The sequence below is a fragment of the Neodiprion lecontei genome, chromosome 4 (assembly GCF_021901455.1).
Source record: "Neodiprion lecontei isolate iyNeoLeco1 chromosome 4, iyNeoLeco1.1, whole genome shotgun sequence".
In the NCBI taxonomy this organism is placed as follows: domain Eukaryota; kingdom Metazoa; phylum Arthropoda; class Insecta; order Hymenoptera; family Diprionidae; genus Neodiprion; species Neodiprion lecontei.
This window is the reverse complement of record NC_060263.1, coordinates 290,647-309,214: the sequence shown is the minus strand read 5'-3', so window position 1 is coordinate 309,214 and position 18,568 is coordinate 290,647.

Sequence of the window (18,568 nt, the reverse complement as noted above, 5' to 3'; positions counted from 1 at the left end):
TGATTTTTCCTCGTATCTTCTCTCCCGTTGATCCCACGCTCCTTTTGCTGCGTTTTCTGAGTTCCTTGGGGTCCAATTAGTCGGGAAAGAGTCATACGAATCAATTCTGAGACGACAAATTTTTTGGTCAAAAAAAAAGGAAGGTTAACCCCTTTGTATTTTTGGCGAAAATTTTCGCGATTTTCAAAAGTGCTGGAATAAATTAATTGTGGCACTATTCCGACGTGATTTTGCGAGAGAAATCGATTGGGCGCAGTCCCAATACGCTGCGATCAACGCATCGAAAGTTACAGCCAAAAAACGAAAACCCGAATTTTCGACATTTTTCAGCAGGTGCTTTTTTCCTCGTATCTTCTCGCCCGTTGATCCCACGCTTCTTTTGCTGCGTTTTCTGAGTTCCTTGGGGTCCAATTGGTCGGGAAAGAGTCATACGAATCAATTCTGAGACGACAAATTTTTTGGTCAAAAAAAAAGGAAGGTTAACCCCTTTGTATTTTTAGCGAAAATTTTCGCTATTTTCGAAAGTGCTGGAATAAATTAATTGTGGCACTATTCCGACGTAAATTTGCGAGAGAAATCGATTGAGCGCAGTCCCAATACGCTGAGATCAACGCATCAAAAGTGACAGCCAAAAAACGAAAACCTGAATTTTCGACATTTTTCGGCAGGTGCTTTCATCCTCGTATCTTCTCGCCCGTTGATCCCACGCTTCTTTTGCTGCGTTTTCTGAGTTCCTTGGGGTCCAATTGGTCGGGAAAGAGTCATACGAATCAATTCTGAGACGACAAATTTTTTGGTCAAAAAAAAAGGAAGATTAACCCCTTTGTATTTTTAGCGAAAATTTTCGCGATTTTCAAAAGTGCTGGAATAAATTAATTGTGGCACTAATCCGACGTAATTTTGCGAGAGAAATCGATTGAGCGCAGTCCCAATACGCTGCGATCAACGCATCGAAAGTTACAGCCAAAAAACGAAAACCTGAATTTTCGACATTTTTCAGCGGGTGATTTTTCCTCGTATCTTCTCTCCCGTTGATCCCACGCTCCTTTTGCTGCGTTTTCTGAGTTCCTTGGGGTCCAATTAGTCGGGAAAGAGTCATACGAATCAATTCTGAGACGACAAATTTTTTGGTCAAAAAAAAAGGAAGGTTAACCCCTTTGTATTTTTGGCGAAAATTTTCGCGATTTTCAAAAGTGCTGGAATAAATTAATTGTGGCACTATTCCGACGTGATTTTGCGAGAGAAATCGATTGGGCGCAGTCCCAATACGCTGCGATCAACGCATCGAAAGTTACAGCCAAAAAACGAAAACCCGAATTTTCGACATTTTTCAGCAGGTGCTTTTTTCCTCGTATCTTCTCGCCCGTTGATCCCACGCTTCTTTTGCTGCGTTTTCTGAGTTCCTTGGGGTCCAATTGGTCGGGAAAGAGTCATACGAATCAATTCTGAGACGACAAATTTTTTGGTCAAAAAAAAAGGAAGGTTAACCCCTTTGTATTTTTAGCGAAAATTTTCGCTATTTTCGAAAGTGCTGGAATAAATTAATTGTGGCACTATTCCGACGTAAATTTGCGAGAGAAATCGATTGAGCGCAGTCCCAATACGCTGAGATCAACGCATCAAAAGTGACAGCCAAAAAACGAAAACCTGAATTTTCGACATTTTTCAGCAGGTGCTTTTTTCTTCGTATCTTCTCTCCCGTTGATCCCACGCTCCTTTTGCTGCGTTTTCTGAGTTCCTTGGGGTCCAATTGGTCGGGAAAGAGTCATACGAATCAATTCTGAGACGAAAAGTTTTTTGGTCAAAAAAAAAGGAAGGTTAACCCCTTTTTTTTTTGGCGAAAATTTTCGCGATTTTCAAAAGTGCTGGAATAAATTAATTGTGGCACTATTCCGACGTAATTTTGTGAGAGAAATCGATTGAGCGCAGTCCCAATACGCTGCGATCAACGCATCGAAAGTTACAGCCAAAAAACGAAAACCCGAATTTTCGACATTTTTCAGCAGGTGCTTTTTTCCTCGTATCTTCTCGCCCGTTGATCCCGCGCTCCTTTTGCTGCGTTTTCTGAGTTCCGTGGGGTCCAATTGGTCGGGAAAGAGTCGTACGAATCAATTCTAAGACGAAAAATTTTTTGGTCAAAAAAAAAGGAAGGTTAACCCCTTTGTATTTTTGGCGAAAATTTTCGCGATTTTCAAAAGTGCTGGAATAAATTAATTGTGGCACTATTCCGAAGTAATTTAGTGAGAGAAATCGATTGGGCGCAGTCCCAATACGCTGCGATCAACGCATCGAAAGTTACAGCCAAAAAACGAAAACCCGAATTTTCGACATTTTTCGGCAGGTGCTTTTTTCCTCGTATCTTCTCTCCCGTTGATCCCACGCTCCTTTTGCTGCGTTTTCTGAGTTCCTTGGGGTCCAATTGGTCGGGAAAGAGTCATACGAATCAATTCTGAGACGAAAAATTTTTTGGTCAAAAAAAAAGGAAGGTTAACCCCTTTGTATTTTTGGCGAAAATTTTCGCGATTTTCAAAAGTGCTGAAATAAATTAATTGTGGCACTATTCCGACGTAATTTTGCGAGAGAAATCGATTGAGCGCAGTCCCAATACGCTGCGATCAACGCATCAAAAGTGACAGCCAAAAAACGAAAACCTGAATTTTCGACATTTTTCAGCAGGTGCTTTTTTCCTCGTATCTTCTCGCCCGTTGATCCCACGCTTCTTTTGCTGCGTTTTCTGAGTTCCTTGGGGTCCAATTGGTCGGGAAAGAGTCATACGAATCAATTCTGAGACGACAAATTTTTTGGTCAAAAAAAAAAGGAAGGTTAACCCCTTTGTATTTTTAGCGAAAATTTTCGCGATTTTCAAAAGTGCTGGAATAAATTAATTGTGGCACTATTCCGACGTAATTTTGCGAGAGAAATCGATTGGGCGCAGTCCCAATACGCTGCGATCAACGCATCGAAAGTTACAGCCAAAAAACGAAAACCCGAATTTTCGACATTTTTCAGCAGGTGCTTTTTTCCTCGTATCTTCTCGCCCGTTGATCCCGCGCTCCTTTTGCTGCGTTTTCTGAGTTCCGTGGGGTCCAATTGGTCGGGAGAGAGTCGTACGAATCAATTCTAAGACGAAAAATTTTTTGGTCAAAAAAAAAGGAAGGTTAACCCCTTTTTTTTTTGGCGAAAATTTTCGCGATTTTCAAAAGTGCTGGAATAAATTAATTGTGGCACTATTCCGACGTAATTTTGTGAGAGAAATCGATTGGGCGCAGTCCCGATACGCTGCGATCAACGCATCGAAAGTTACAGCCAAAAAACGAAAACCCGAATTTTCGACATTTTTCAGCAGGTGCTTTTATCCTCGTATCTTCTCGCCCGTTGATCCCACGCTTCTTTTGCTGCGTTTTCTGAGTTCCTTGGGGTCCAATTGGTCGGGAAAGAGTCATACGAATCAATTCTGAGACGACAAATTTTTTGGTCAAAAAAAAAGGAAGATTAACCCCTTTGTATTTTTAGCGAAAATTTTCGCGATTTTCAAAAGTGCTGGAATAAATTAATTGTGGCACTAATCCGACGTAATTTTGCGAGAGAAATCGATTGAGCGCAGTCCCAATACGCTGCGATCAACGCATCGAAAGTTACAGCCAAAAAACGAAAACCCGAATTTTCGACATTTTTCATCGGGTGATTTTTCCTCGTATCTTCTCTCCCGTTGATCCCACGCTCCTTTTGCTGCGTTTTCTGAGTTCCTTGGGGTCCAATTAGTCGGGAAAGAGTCATACGAATCAATTCTGAGACGACAAATTTTTTGGTCAAAAAAAAAGGAAGGTTAACCCCTTTGTATTTTTGGCGAAAATTTTCGCGATTTTCAAAAGTGCTGGAATAAATTAATTGTGGCACTATTCCGACGTAATTTTGCGAGAGAAATCGATTGAGCGCAGTCCCAATACGCTGCGATCAACGCATCGAAAGTTACAGCCAAAAAACGAAAACCCGAATTTTCGACATTTTTCAGCAGGTGCTTTTTTCCTCGTATCTTCTCGCCCGTTGATCCCGCGCTCCTTTTGCTGCGTTTTCTGAGTTCCGTGGGGTCGAATTGGTCGGGAAAGAGTCGTACGAATCAATTCTAGGACGAAAAATTTTTTGGTTCAAAAAAAAGGAAGGTTAACCCCTTTTTTTTTTGGCGAAAATTTTCGCGATTTTCAAAAGTGCTGGAATAAGGTAATTGTGGCACTATTCCGACGTAATTTTGTGAGAGAAATCGATTGGGCGCAGTCCCAATACGCTGCGATCAACGCATCGAAAGTTACAGCCAAAAAACGAAAACCCGAATTTTCGACATTTTTCAGCAGGTGCTTTTATCCCCGTATCTTCTCGCCCGTTGATCCCACGCTTCTTTTGCTGCGTTTTCTGAGTTCCTTGGGGTCCAATTGGTCGGGAAAGAGTCATACGAATCAATTCTGAGACGACAAATTTTTTGGTCAAAAAAAAAGGAAGGTTAACCCCTTTGTATTTTTAGCGAGAATTTTCGCGATTTTCAAAAGTGCTGGAATAAATTAATTGTGGCACTATTCCGACGTAATTTTGCGAGAGAAATCGATTGAGCGCAGTCCCAATACGCTGCGATCAACGCATCGAAAGTTACAGCCAAAAAACGAAAACCCGAATTTTCGACATTTTTCAGCAGGTGCTTTTTTCCTCGTATCTTCTCGCCCGTTGATCCCGCGCTCCTTTTGCTGCGTTTTCTGAGTTCCGTGGGGTCCAATTGGTCGGGAAAGAGTCGTACGAATCAATTCTAAGACGAAAAATTTTTTGGTCAAAAAAAAAGGAAGGTTAACCCCTTTGTATTTTTGGCGAAAATTTCCGCGATTTTCAAAAGTGCTGGAATAAATTAATTGTGGCACTATTCCGAAGTAATTTAGTGAGAGAAATCGATTGGGCGCAGTCCCAATACGCTGCGATCAACGCATCGAAAGTTACAGCCAAAAAACGAAAACCCGAATTTTCGACATTTTTCAGCAGGTGCTTTTTTACTCGTATCTTCTCGCCCGTTGATCCCGCGCTCCTTTTGCTGCGTTTTCTGAGTTCCGTGGGGTCCAATTGGTCGGGAAAGAGTCGTACGAATCAATTCTAAGACGAAAAATTTTTTGGTCAAAAAAAAAGGAAGGTTAACCCCTTTGTATTTTTGGCGAAAATTTTCGCGATTTTCAAAAGTGCTGGAATAAATTAATTGTGGCTCTATTCCAACGTAATTTTGCGGGAGAAATCGATTGGGCGCAGTCCCAATACGCTGCGATCAACGCATCGAAAGTTACAGCCAAAAAACGAAACCATGAAATTTCGACATTTTTCAGCAGGTCCTTTGTTCCTCGTATCTTCTCTCCCGTTGATCCCACGCTCCTTTTGCTGCGTTTTCTGAGTTCCTTGGGGTCCAATTGGTCGGAGAAGAGTCGTACGAATCAATTCTGAGACGAAAAATTTTTTGGTCAAAAAAAAAGGAAGGTTAATCCCTTTGTGTTTTTGGCGAAAATTATCGCGATTTCCAAAAGTGCTGGAATAAGTTAAGTGTGGAACTATTCCGACGTAATTTTGCGAGAGAAATCGATTGGGCTCAGTCCCAATACGCTGCGATCAACGCACCGAAAGTTACAGCCGAAAAACGAAAACATGAATTTTCGACATTTTTCAGCAGGTGATTTTTCCTCGTATCTTCTCTCCCGTTGATCCCACGCTCCTTTTGCTGCGTTTTCTGAGCTCCTTGGGGTCCAATTGGTCGGGAAAGAGTCATACGAATCAATTCTGAGACGAAAAATTTTTTGGTCAAAAAAAAAAGAAGGTTAACCCCTTTGTATTTTTGGCGAAAATTTTCGCGATTTTCAAAAGTGCTGGAATAAATCAATTGTGGCACTATTCCGACGTAATTTTGCGAGAGAAATCGATTGAGCGCAGTCCCAATACGCTGCGATCAACGCATCGAAAGTTACAGCCAAAAAACGAAAACCCGAATTTTCGACATTTTTCGGCAGGTGCTTTTTTCCTCGTATCTTCTCTCCCGTTGATCCCACGCTCCTTTTGCTGCGTTTTCTGAGTTCCTTGGGGTCCAATTGGTCGGGAAAGAGTCATACGAATCAATTCTGAGACGAAAAATTTTTTGGTTAAAAAAAAAGGAAGGTTAACCCCTTTGTATTTTTGGCGAAAATTTTCGCGATTTTCAAAAGTGCTGGAATAAATTAATTGTGGCACTATTCCGACGTAATTTTGCGAGAGATATCCATTGGGCGCAGTCCCAATACGCTGCGATCAACGCATCGAAAGTTACAGCCAAAAAACGAAAACCCGAATTATCGACATTTTTCGGCAGGTGCTTGTTTCCTCGTATCTTCTCTCCCGTTGATCCCACGCTCCTTTTGCTGCGTTTTCTGAGTTCCTTGGGGTCCAATAGGTCGGGAAAGAGTCATACGAATCAATTCTGAGACGAAAAATTTTTTGGTCAAAAAAAAAAGGAAGGTTAACCCCTTTGTATTTTTGGCGAAAATTATCGCGATTTCCAAAAGTGCTGGAATAAGTTAATTGTGGAACTATTCCGACGTAATTTTGCGAGAGAAATCGATTGGGCGCAGTCCCAATACGCTGCGATCAACGCACCGAAAGTTACAGCCGAAAAACGGAAACATGAATTTTCGACATTTTTCAGCAGGTGATTTTTCCTCGTATCTTCTCTCCCGTTGATCCCACGCTCCTTTTGCTGCGTTTTCTGAGTTCCTTGGGGTCCAATTGGTCGGGAAAGAGTCGTACGAATCAATTCTGAGACGAAAAATTTTTTGGTCAAAAAAAAAGGAAGGTTAACCCCTTTGTATTTTTGGCGAAAATTTTCGCGATTTTCAAAAGTGCTGGAATAAATCAATTGTGGCGCTATTCCGACGTAATTTTGCGAGAGAAATCGATTGAGCGCAGTCCCAATACGCTGCGATCAACGCATCGAAAGTTACAGCCAAAAAACGAAAACCCGAATTTTCGACATTTTTCGGCAGGTGCTTTTTTCCTCGTATCTTCTCTCCCGTTGATCCCACGCTCCTTTAGCTGCGTTTTCTGAGTTCCTTCGGGTCCAATTGGTCGGGAAAGAGTCATACGAATCAATTCTGAGACGAAAAATTTTTTGGTTAAAAAAAAAGGAAGGTTAACCCCTTTGTATTTTTGGCGAAAATTTTCGCGATTTTCAAAAGTGCTGGAATAAATTAATTGTGGAACTATTCCGACGTAATTTTGCGAGAGAAATCGATTGGGCGCAGTCCCAATACGCTGCGATCAACGCACCGAAAGTTACAGCCGAAAAACGAAAACATGAATTATCGACATTTTTCAGAAGGTGATTTTTCCTCGTATCTTCTCTCCCGTTGATCCCACGCTCCTTTTGCTGCGTTTTCTGAGTTCCTTGGGGTCCAATTGGTCGGGAAAGAGTCGTACGAATCAATTCTGAGACGAAAAATTTTTTGGTCAAAAAAAAAAGAAGGTTAACCCCTTTGTATTTTTGGCGAAAATTTTCGCGATTTTCAAAAGTGCTGGAATAAATTGATTGGGGTACTATTCCGACGTAATTTTGCGGGAGAAATCGATTGAGCGCAGGCCCAATACGGTGCGATCAACGCATCGAAAGTTACAGCCAAAAAACGTAAACCTGAATATTCGACATTTTTCAGCAGGTGCTTTCTTCCTCGTATCTTCTCTCCCGTTGATCCCACGCTCCTTTTGCTGCGTTTTCTGAGTTCCTTGGGGTCCAATTGGTCGGAAAAGAGTCTTACGAATCAATTCTGAGACGAAAAATTTTTTGGTCAAAAAAAAAAGAAGGTTAACCCCTATGTACTTTTGGCAAGAATTTTCGCGATTTTCAAAAGTGCTGGAATAAATTAATTGTGGCACTATTCCGACGTAATTTTGCGAGAGAAATCGATTGGGCGCAGTTCCAATACGCTGCGATCAACGCATCGAAAGTTACAGCCAAAAAACGAAAACCTGAATTTTCGACATTTTTCAGCAGGTGCTTTTGTCTTCGTATCTTCTCTCCCGTTGATCCCACGCTCCTTTTGCTGCGTTTTCTGAGTTCCTTGGGGTCCAATTGGTCGGGAAAGAGTCATACGAATCAATTCTGAGACGAAAAATTTTTTGGTCAAAAAAAAAGGAAGGTTAACCCCTTTGTATTTTTGGCGAAAATTTTCGCGATTTTCAAAAGTGCTGGAATAAATCAATTGTGGCGCTATTCCGACGTAATTTTGCGAGAGAAATCGATTGAGCGCAGTCCCAATACGCTGCGATCAACGCATCGAAAGTTACAGCCAAAAAACGAAAACATGAATTTTCGACATTTTTCAGCAGGTGATTTTTTACTCGTATCTTCTCTCCTGTTGATCCCACGCTCCTTTTGCTGCGTTTTCTGAGTTCCTTGGGGTCCAATTGGTCGGGAAAGAGTCATACGAATCAATTCTGAGACGAAAAATTTTTTGGTTAAAAAAAAAGGAAGGTTAACCCCTTTGTATTTTTGGCGAAAATTTTCGCGATTTTCAAAAGTGCTGGAATAAATTAATTGTGGAACTATTCCGACGTAATTTTGCGAGAGAAATCGATTGGGCGCAGTCCCAATACGCTGCGATCAACGCACCGAAAGTTACAGCCGAAAAACGAAAACATGAATTATCGACATTTTTCAGAAGGTGATTTTTCCTCGTATCTTCTCTCCCGTTGATCCCACGCTCCTTTTGCTGCGTTTTCTGAGTTCCTTGGGGTCCAATTGGTCGGGAAAGAGTCGTACGAATCAATTCTGAGACGAAAAATTTTTTGGTCAAAAAAAAAAGAAGGTTAACCCCTTTGTATTTTTGGCGAAAATTTTCGCGATTTTCAAAAGTGCTGGAATAAATTGATTGGGGTACTATTCCGACGTAATTTTGCGGGAGAAATCGATTGAGCGCAGGCCCAATACGGTGCGATCAACGCATCGAAAGTTACAGCCAAAAAACGTAAACCTGAATATTCGACATTTTTCAGCAGGTGCTTTCTTCCTCGTATCTTCTCTCCCGTTGATCCCACGCTCCTTTTGCTGCGTTTTCTGAGTTCCTTGGGGTCCAATTGGTCGGAAAAGAGTCTTACGAATCAATTCTGAGACGAAAAATTTTTTGGTCAAAAAAAAAAGAAGGTTAACCCCTATGTACTTTTGGCAAGAATTTTCGCGATTTTCAAAAGTGCTGGAATAAATTAATTGTGGCACTATTCCGACGTAATTTTGCGAGAGAAATCGATTGGGCGCAGTTCCAATACGCTGCGATCAACGCATCGAAAGTTACAGCCAAAAAACGAAAACCTGAATTTTCGACATTTTTCAGCAGGTGCTTTTGTCTTCGTATCTTCTCTCCCGTTGATCCCACGCTCCTTTTGCTGCGTTTTCTGAGTTCCTTGGGGTCCAATTGGTCGGGAAAGAGTCATACGAATCAATTCTGAGACGAAAAATTTTTTGGTCAAAAAAAAAGGAAGGTTAACCCCTTTGTATTTTTGGCGAAAATTTTCGCGATTTTCAAAAGTGCTGGAATAAATCAATTGTGGCGCTATTCCGACGTAATTTTGCGAGAGAAATCGATTGAGCGCAGTCCCAATACGCTGCGATCAACGCATCGAAAGTTACAGCCAAAAAACGAAAACCCGAATTTTCGACATTTTTCAGCAGGTGCTTTTTTCCTCGTATCTTCTCGCCCGTTGATCCCGCGCTCCTTTTGCTGCGTTTTCTGAGTTCCGTGGGGTCCAATTGGTCGGGAAAGAGTCGTACGAATCAATTCTAAGACGAAAAATTTTTTGGTCAAAAAAAAAGGAAGGTTAACCCCTTTGTATTTTTGGCGAAAATTTTCGCGATTTTCAAAAGTGCTGGAATAAATTAATTGTGGCACTATTCCGAAGTAATTTAGTGAGAGAAATCGATTGGGCGCAGTCCCAATACGCTGCGATCAACGCATCGAAAGTTACAGCCAAAAAACGAAAACCCGAATTTTCGACATTTTTCAGCAGGTGCTTTTTTACTCGTATCTTCTCGCCCGTTGATCCCGCGCTCCTTTTGCTGCGTTTTCTGAGTTCCGTGGGGTCCAATTGGTCGGGAAAGAGTCGTACGAATCAATTCTAAGACGAAAAATTTTTTGGTCAAAAAAAAAGGAAGGTTAACCCCTTTGTATTTTTGGCGAAAATTTTCGCGATTTTCAAAAGTGCTGGAATAAATTAATTGTGGCACTATTCCGACGTAATTTTGCAAGGGAAATCGATTGGGCGCAGTCCCAATACGGTGCGATCAACGCATCAAAAGTTACAGCCAAAAAACGAAAACCCGAATTTTCGACATTTTTCAGCAGGTGCTTTTTCCTTCGTATCTTCTTTCCCGTTGATCCCACGCTCCTTTTACCGCGTTTACTGAGTTCCTTGGGGTCCGATTGGTCGGGAGAGAGTCATACGAATCAATTCTGAGACGAAAAATTTTTTGGTCAAAAAAAAAGGAAGGTTAACCCCTTTGTATTTTTGGCGAAAATTATCGCGATTTCCAAAAGTGCTGGAATAAGTTAAGTGTGGAACTATTCCGACGTAATTTTGCGAGAAAAATCGATTGGGCTCAGTCCCAATACGCTGCGATCAACGCACCGAAAGTTACAGCCGAAAAACGAAAACATGAATTTTCGACATTTTTCAGCAGGTGATTTTTCCTCGTATCTTCTCTCCCGTTGATCCCACGCTCCTTTTGCTGCGTTTTCTGAGCTCCTTGGGGTCCAATTGGTCGGGAAAGAGTCATACGAATCAATTCTGAGACGAAAAATTTTTTGGTCAAAAAAAAAAGAAGGTTAACCCCTTTGTATTTTTGGCGAAAATTTTCGCGATTTTCAAAAGTGCTGGAATAAATCAATTGTGGCACTATTCCGACGTAATTTTGCGAGAGAAATCGATTGAGCGCAGTCCCAATACGCTGCGATCAACGCATCGAAAGTTACAGCCAAAAAACGAAAACCCGAATTTTCGACATTTTTCGGCAGGTGCTTTTTTCCTCGTATCTTCTCTCCCGTTGATCCCACGCTCCTTTTGCTGCGTTTTCTGAGTTCCTTGGGGTCCAATTGGTCGGGAAAGAGTCATACGAATCAATTCTGAGACGAAAAATTTTTTGGTTAAAAAAAAAGGAAGGTTAACCCCTTTGTATTTTTGGCGAAAATTTTCGCGATTTTCAAAAGTGCTGGAATAAATTAATTGTGGCACTATTCCGACGTAATTTTGCGAGAGATATCCATTGGGCGCAGTCCCAATACGCTGCGATCAACGCATCGAAAGTTACAGCCAAAAAACGAAAACCCGAATTTTCGACATTTTTCGGCAGGTGCTTGTTTCCTCGTATCTTCTCTCCCGTTGATCCCACGCTCCTTTTGCTGCGTTTTCTGAGTTCCTTGGGGTCCAATAGGTCGGGAAAGAGTCATACGAATCAATTCTGAGACGAAAAATTTTTTGGTCAAAAAAATAAGGAAGGTTAACCCCTTTGTATTTTTGGCGAAAATTATCGCGATTTCCAAAAGTGCTGGAATAAGTTAATTGTGGAACTATTCCGACGTAATTTTGCGAGAGAAATCGATTGGGCGCAGTCCCAATACGCTGCGATCAACGCACCGAAAGTTACAGCCGAAAAACGGAAACATGAATTTTCGACATTTTTCAGCAGGTGATTTTTCCTCGTATCTTCTCTCCCGTTGATCCCACGCTCCTTTTGCTGCGTTTTCTGAGTTCCTTGGGGTCCAATTGGTCGGGAAAGAGTCATACGAATCAATTCTGAGACGAAAAATTTTTTGGTCAAAAAAAAAGGAAGGTTAACCCCTTTGTATTTTTGGCGAAAATTTTCGCGATTTTCAAAAGTGCTGGAATAAATCAATTGTGGCGCTATTCCGACGTAATTTTGCGAGAGAAATCGATTGAGCGCAGTCCCAATACGCTGCGATCAACGCATCGAAAGTTACAGCCAAAAAACGAAAACCCGAATTTTCGACATTTTTCGGCAGGTGCTTTTTTCCTCGTATCTTCTCTCCCGTTGATCCCACGCTCCTTTAGCTGCGTTTTCTGAGTTCCTTCGGGTCCAATTGGTCGGGAAAGAGTCATACGAATCAATTCTGAGACGAAAAATTTTTTGGTTAAAAAAAAAGGAAGGTTAACCCCTTTGTATTTTTGGCGAAAATTTTCGCGATTTTCAAAAGTGCTGGAATAAATTAATTGTGGAACTATTCCGACGTAATTTTGCGAGAGAAATCGATTGGGCGCAGTCCCAATACGCTGCGATCAACGCACCGAAAGTTACAGCCGAAAAACGAAAACATGAATTATCGACATTTTTCAGAAGGTGATTTTTCCTCGTATCTTCTCTCCCGTTGATCCCACGCTCCTTTTGCTGCGTTTTCTGAGTTCCTTGGGGTCCAATTGGTCGGGAAAGAGTCGTACGAATCAATTCTGAGACGAAAAATTTTTTGGTCAAAAAAAAAAGAAGGTTAACCCCTTTGTATTTTTGGCGAAAATTTTCGCGATTTTCAAAAGTGCTGGAATAAATTGATTGGGGTACTATTCCGACGTAATTTTGCGGGAGAAATCGATTGAGCGCAGGCCCAATACGGTGCGATCAACGCATCGAAAGTTACAGCCAAAAAACGTAAACCTGAATATTCGACATTTTTCAGCAGGTGCTTTCTTCCTCGTATCTTCTCTCCCGTTGATCCCACGCTCCTTTTGCTGCGTTTTCTGAGTTCCTTGGGGTCCAATTGGTCGGAAAAGAGTCTTACGAATCAATTCTGAGACGAAAAATTTTTTGGTCAAAAAAAAAAGAAGGTTAACCCCTATGTACTTTTGGCAAGAATTTTCGCGATTTTCAAAAGTGCTGGAATAAATTAATTGTGGCACTATTCCGACGTAATTTTGCGAGAGAAATCGATTGGGCGCAGTTCCAATACGCTGCGATCAACGCATCGAAAGTTACAGCCAAAAAACGAAAACCTGAATTTTCGACATTTTTCAGCAGGTGCTTTTGTCTTCGTATCTTCTCTCCCGTTGATCCCACGCTCCTTTTGCTGCGTTTTCTGAGTTCCTTGGGGTCCAATTGGTCGGGAAAGAGTCATACGAATCAATTCTGAGACGAAAAATTTTTTGGTCAAAAAAAAAGGAAGGTTAACCCCTTTGTATTTTTGGCGAAAATTTTCGCGATTTTCAAAAGTGCTGGAATAAATCAATTGTGGCGCTATTCCGACGTAATTTTGCGAGAGAAATCGATTGAGCGCAGTCCCAATACGCTGCGATCAACGCATCGAAAGTTACAGCCAAAAAACGAAAACATGAATTTTCGACATTTTTCAGCAGGTGATTTTTCCTCGTATCTTCTCTCCTGTTGATCCCACGCTCCTTTTGCTGCGTTTTCTGAGTTCCTTGGGGTCCAATTGGTCGGGAAAGAGTCGTACGAATCAATTCTGAGACGAAAAATTTTTTGGTCAAAAAAAAAAGAAGGTTAACCCCTTTGTATTTTTGGCGAAAATTTTCGCGATTTTCAAAAGTGCTGGAATAAATTGATTGGGGTACTATTCCGACGTAATTTTGCGGGAGAAATGGATTGAGCGCAGGCCCAATACGGTGCGATCAACGCATCGAAAGTTACAGCCAAAAAACGAAAACCCGAATTTTCGACATTTTTCAGCAGGTGCTTTTTTCCTCGTATCTTCTCGCCCGTTGATCCCGCGCTCCTTTTGCCGCGTTTTCTGAGTTCCGTGGGGTCCAATTGGTCGGGAGAGAGTCGTACGAATCAATTCTGAAACGAAAAATTTTTTGGTCAAAAAAAAAGGAAGGTTAACCCCTTTGTATTTTTGGCGAAAATTATCGCGATTTCCAAAAGTGCTGGAATAAATTAATTGTGGCTCTATTCCAACGTAATTTTGCGGGAGAAATCGATTGGGCGCAGTCCCAATACGCTGCGACCAACGCATCGAAAGTTACAGCCAAAAAACGAAAACCCGAATTTTCGACATTTTTCAGCAGGTGATTTTTCCTCGTATCTTCTCTCCCGTTGATCCCACGCTCCTTTTGCTGCGTTTTCTGAGCTCCTTGGGGTCCAATTCGTCGGGAAAGAGTCATACGAATCAATTCTGAGACGAAAAATTTTTTGGTCAAAAAAAAAGGAAGGTTAACCCCTTTGTATTTTTGGCGAAAATTATCGCGATTTTCAAAAGTGCTGGAATAAATTAATTGTGGCTCCATTCCAACGTAATTTTGCGGGAGAAATCGATTGGGCGCAGTCCCAATACGCTGCGGTCAACGCATCGAAAGTTACAGCCAAAAAACGAAAACCTGAATTTTTGACATTTTTCAGCAGGTGCTTTCTTCCTCGTATCTTCTCTCCCGTTGATCCCACGCTCCTTTTGCTGCGTTTTCTGAGCTCCTTGGGGTCCAATTGGTCGGGAAAGAGTCGTACGAATCAATTCTGAGACGAAAAATTTTTTGGTCAAAAAAAAAAGGAAGGTTAACCCCTTTGTATTTTTGGCGAAAATTTTCGCGATTTTCAAAAGTGCTGGAATAAATTGATTGTGGCACTATTCCGACGTAATTTTGCGAGAGAAATCGATTGGGCGCAGTCCCAATACGCTGCGATCAACGCACCGAAAGTTACAGCCGAAAAACGAAAACATGAATTTTCGACATTTTTCAGCAGGTGATTTTTCCTCGTATCTTCTCTCCCGTTGATCCCACGCTCCTTTTGCTGCGTTTTCCGAGTTCCTTGGGGTCCAATTGGTCGGGAAAGAGTCGTACGAATCAATTCTGAGACGAAAAATTTTTTGGTCAAAAAAAAAGGAAGGTTAACCCCTTTGTATTTTTGGCGAAAATTATCGCGATTTTCAAAAGCGCTGGAATAAATTAATTGTGGCTCCATTCCAACGTAATTTTGCGGGAGAAATCGATTGGGCGCAGTCCCAATACGCTGCGATCAACGCATCGAAAGTTACAGCCAAAAAACGAAAACCTGAATTTTCGACATTTTTCAGCAGGTGCTTTCTTCCTCGTATCTTCTCTCCCGTTGATCCCACGCTCCTTTTGCTGCGTTTTCTGAGCTCCTTGGGGTCCAATTGGTCGGGAAAGAGTCATACGAATCAATTCTGAGACGAAAAATTTTTTGGTCAAAAAAAAAAGGAAGGTTAACCCCTTTGTATTTTTGGCGAAAATTTTCGCGATTTTCAAAAGTGCTGGAATAAATTGATTGTGGCACTATTCCGACGTAATTTTGCGAGAGAAATCGATTGGGCGCAGTCCCAATACGCTGCGATCAACGCACCGAAAGTTACAGCCGAAAAACGAAAACATGAATTTTCGACATTTTTCAGCAGGTGATTTTTCCTCGTATCTTCTCTCCTGTTGATCCCACGCTCCTTTTGCTGCGTTTTCTGAGTTCCTTGGGGTCCAATTGGTCGGAAAAGAGTCATACGAATCAATTCTGAGACGAAAAATTTTTTGGTCAAAAAAAAAGAAGGTTAACCCCTTTGTATTTTTGGCGAAAATTTTCGCGATTTTCAAAAGTGCTGGAATAAATTAATTGTGGCACTATTCCGACGTAATTTTGCGAGAGAAATCGATTGGGCGCAGTCCCAATACGCTGCGATCAACGCATCAAAAGTTACAGCCAAAAAACGAAAAACTGAATTTTCGACATTTTTCAGCAGGTGATTTTTCCTCGTATCTTCTCTCCCGTTGATCCCACGCTCCTCTTGCTGCGTTTTCTGAGCTCCTTGGGGTCCAATTGGTCGGGAAAGAGTCATACGAATCAATTCTGAAACGAAAAATTTTTTGGTCAAAAAAAAAGGAAGGTTAACCCCTTTGTATTTTTGGCGAAAATTATCGCGATTTCCAAAAGTGCTGGAATAAATTAATTGTGGCTCTATTCCAACGTAATTTTGCGGGAGAAATCGATTGGGCGCAGTCCCAATACGCTGCGACCAACGCATCGAAAGTTACAGCCAAAAAACGAAAACCCGAATTTTCGACATTTTTCAGCAGGTGATTTTTCCTCGTATCTTCTCTCCCGTTGATCCCACGCTCCTTTTGCTGCGTTTTCTGAGCTCCTTGGGGTCCAATTCGTCGGGAAAGAGTCATACGAATCAATTCTGAGACGAAAAATTTTTTGGTCAAAAAAAAAGGAAGGTTAACCCCTTTGTATTTTTGGCGAAAATTATCGCGATTTTCAAAAGTGCTGGAATAAATTAATTGTGGCTCCATTCCAACGTAATTTTGCGGGAGAAATCGATTGGGCGCAGTCCCAATACGCTGCGGTCAACGCATCGAAAGTTACAGCCAAAAAACGAAAACCTGAATTTTCGACATTTTTCAGCAGGTGCTTTCTTCCTCGTATCTTCTCTCCCGTTGATCCCACGCTCCTTTTGCTGCGTTTTCTGAGCTCCTTGGGGTCCAATTGGTCGGGAAAGAGTCATACGAATCAATTCTGAGACGAAAAATTTTTTGGTCAAAAAAAAAAGGAAGGTTAACCCCTTTGTATTTTTGGCGAAAATTTTCGCGATTTTCAAAAGTGCTGGAATAAATTGATTGTGGCACTATTCCGACGTAATTTTGCGAGAGAAATCGATTGGGCGCAGTCCCAATACGCTGCGATCAACGCACCGAAAGTTACAGCCGAAAAACGAAAACATGAATTTTCGACATTTTTCAGCAGGTGATTTTTCCTCGTATCTTCTCTCCCGTTGATCCCACGCTCCTTTTGCTGCGTTTTCCGAGTTCCTTGGGGTCCAATTGGTCGGGAAAGAGTCGTACGAATCAATTCTGAGACGAAAAATTTTTTGGTCAAAAAAAAAGGAAGGTTAACCCCTTTGTATTTTTGGCGAAAATTATCGCGATTTTCAAAAGCGCTGGAATAAATTAATTGTGGCTCCATTCCAACGTAATTTTGCGGGAGAAATCGATTGGGCGCAGTCCCAATACGCTGCGATCAACGCATCGAAAGTTACAGCCAAAAAACGAAAACCTGAATTTTCGACATTTTTCAGCAGGTGCTTTCTTCCTCGTATCTTCTCTCCCGTTGATCCCACGCTCCTTTTGCTGCGTTTTCTGAGCTCCTTGGGGTCCAATTGGTCGGGAAAGAGTCATACGAATCAATTCTGAGACGAAAAATTTTTTGGTCAAAAAAAAAAGGAAGGTTAACCCCTTTGTATTTTTGGCGAAAATTTTCGCGATTTTCAAAAGTGCTGGAATAAATTGATTGTGGCACTATTCCGACGTAATTTTGCGAGAGAAATCGATTGGGCGCAGTCCCAATACGCTGCGATCAACGCACCGAAAGTTACAGCCGAAAAACGAAAACATGAATTTTCGACATTTTTCAGCAGGTGATTTTTCCTCGTATCTTCTCTCCTGTTGATCCCACGCTCCTTTTGCTGCGTTTTCTGAGTTCCTTGGGGTCCAATTGGTCGGAAAAGAGTCATACGAATCAATTCTGAGACGAAAAATTTTTTGGTCAAAAAAAAAGAAGGTTAACCCCTTTGTATTTTTGGCGAAAATTTTCGCGATTTTCAAAAGTGCTGGAATAAATTAATTGTGGCACTATTCCGACGTAATTTTGCGAGAGAAATCGATTGGGCGCAGTCCCAATACGCTGCGATCAACGCATCGAAAGTTACAGCCAAAAAACGAAAAACTGAATTTTCGACATTTTTCAGCAGGTGATTTTTCCTCGTATCTTCTCTCCCGTTGATCCCACGCTCCTCTTGCTGCGTTTTCTGAGCTCCTTGGGGTCCAATTGGTCGGGAAAGAGTCATACGAATCAATTCTGAGACGAAAAATTTTTTGGTCAAAAAAAAAGGAAGGTTAACCCCTTTGTATTTTTGGCGAAAATTATCGCGATTTCCAAAAGTGCTGGAATAAATTAATTGTGGCTCTATTCCAACGTAATTTTGCGGGAGAAATCGATTGGGCGCAGTCCCAATACGCTGCGACCAACGCATCGAAAGTTACAGCCAAAAAACGAAAACCTGAATTTTCGACATTTTTCAGCAGGTGCTTACTTCCTCGTATCTTCTCTCCCGTTGATCCCACGCTCCTTTTGCTGCGTTTTCTGAGTTCCTTGGGGTCCAATTGGTCGGGAAAGAGTCGTACGAATCAATTCTGAGACGAAATATTTTTTGGTCAAAAAAAAAAGAAGGTTAACCCCTTTGTATTGTTGGCGAAAATTTTCGCGATTTTCAAAAGTGCTGGAATAAATTAATTGTGGCTCTATTCCAACGCAATCTTGCGGGAGAAATCGATTGGGCGCAGTCCCAATACGCTGCGATCAACGCATCGAAAGTTACAGCCAAAAAACGAAAACCTGAATTTTCGACATTTTTCAGCAGGTGCTTTCTTCCTTGTATCTTCTCTCCCGTTGATCCCACGCTTCTTTTGCTGCGTTTTCTGAGTTCCTTGGGGTCCAATTGGTCGGAAAAGAGTCATACGAATCAATTCTGAGACGAAAAATTTTCTGGTCAAAAAAAAAAGAAGGTTAACCCCTTTGTAT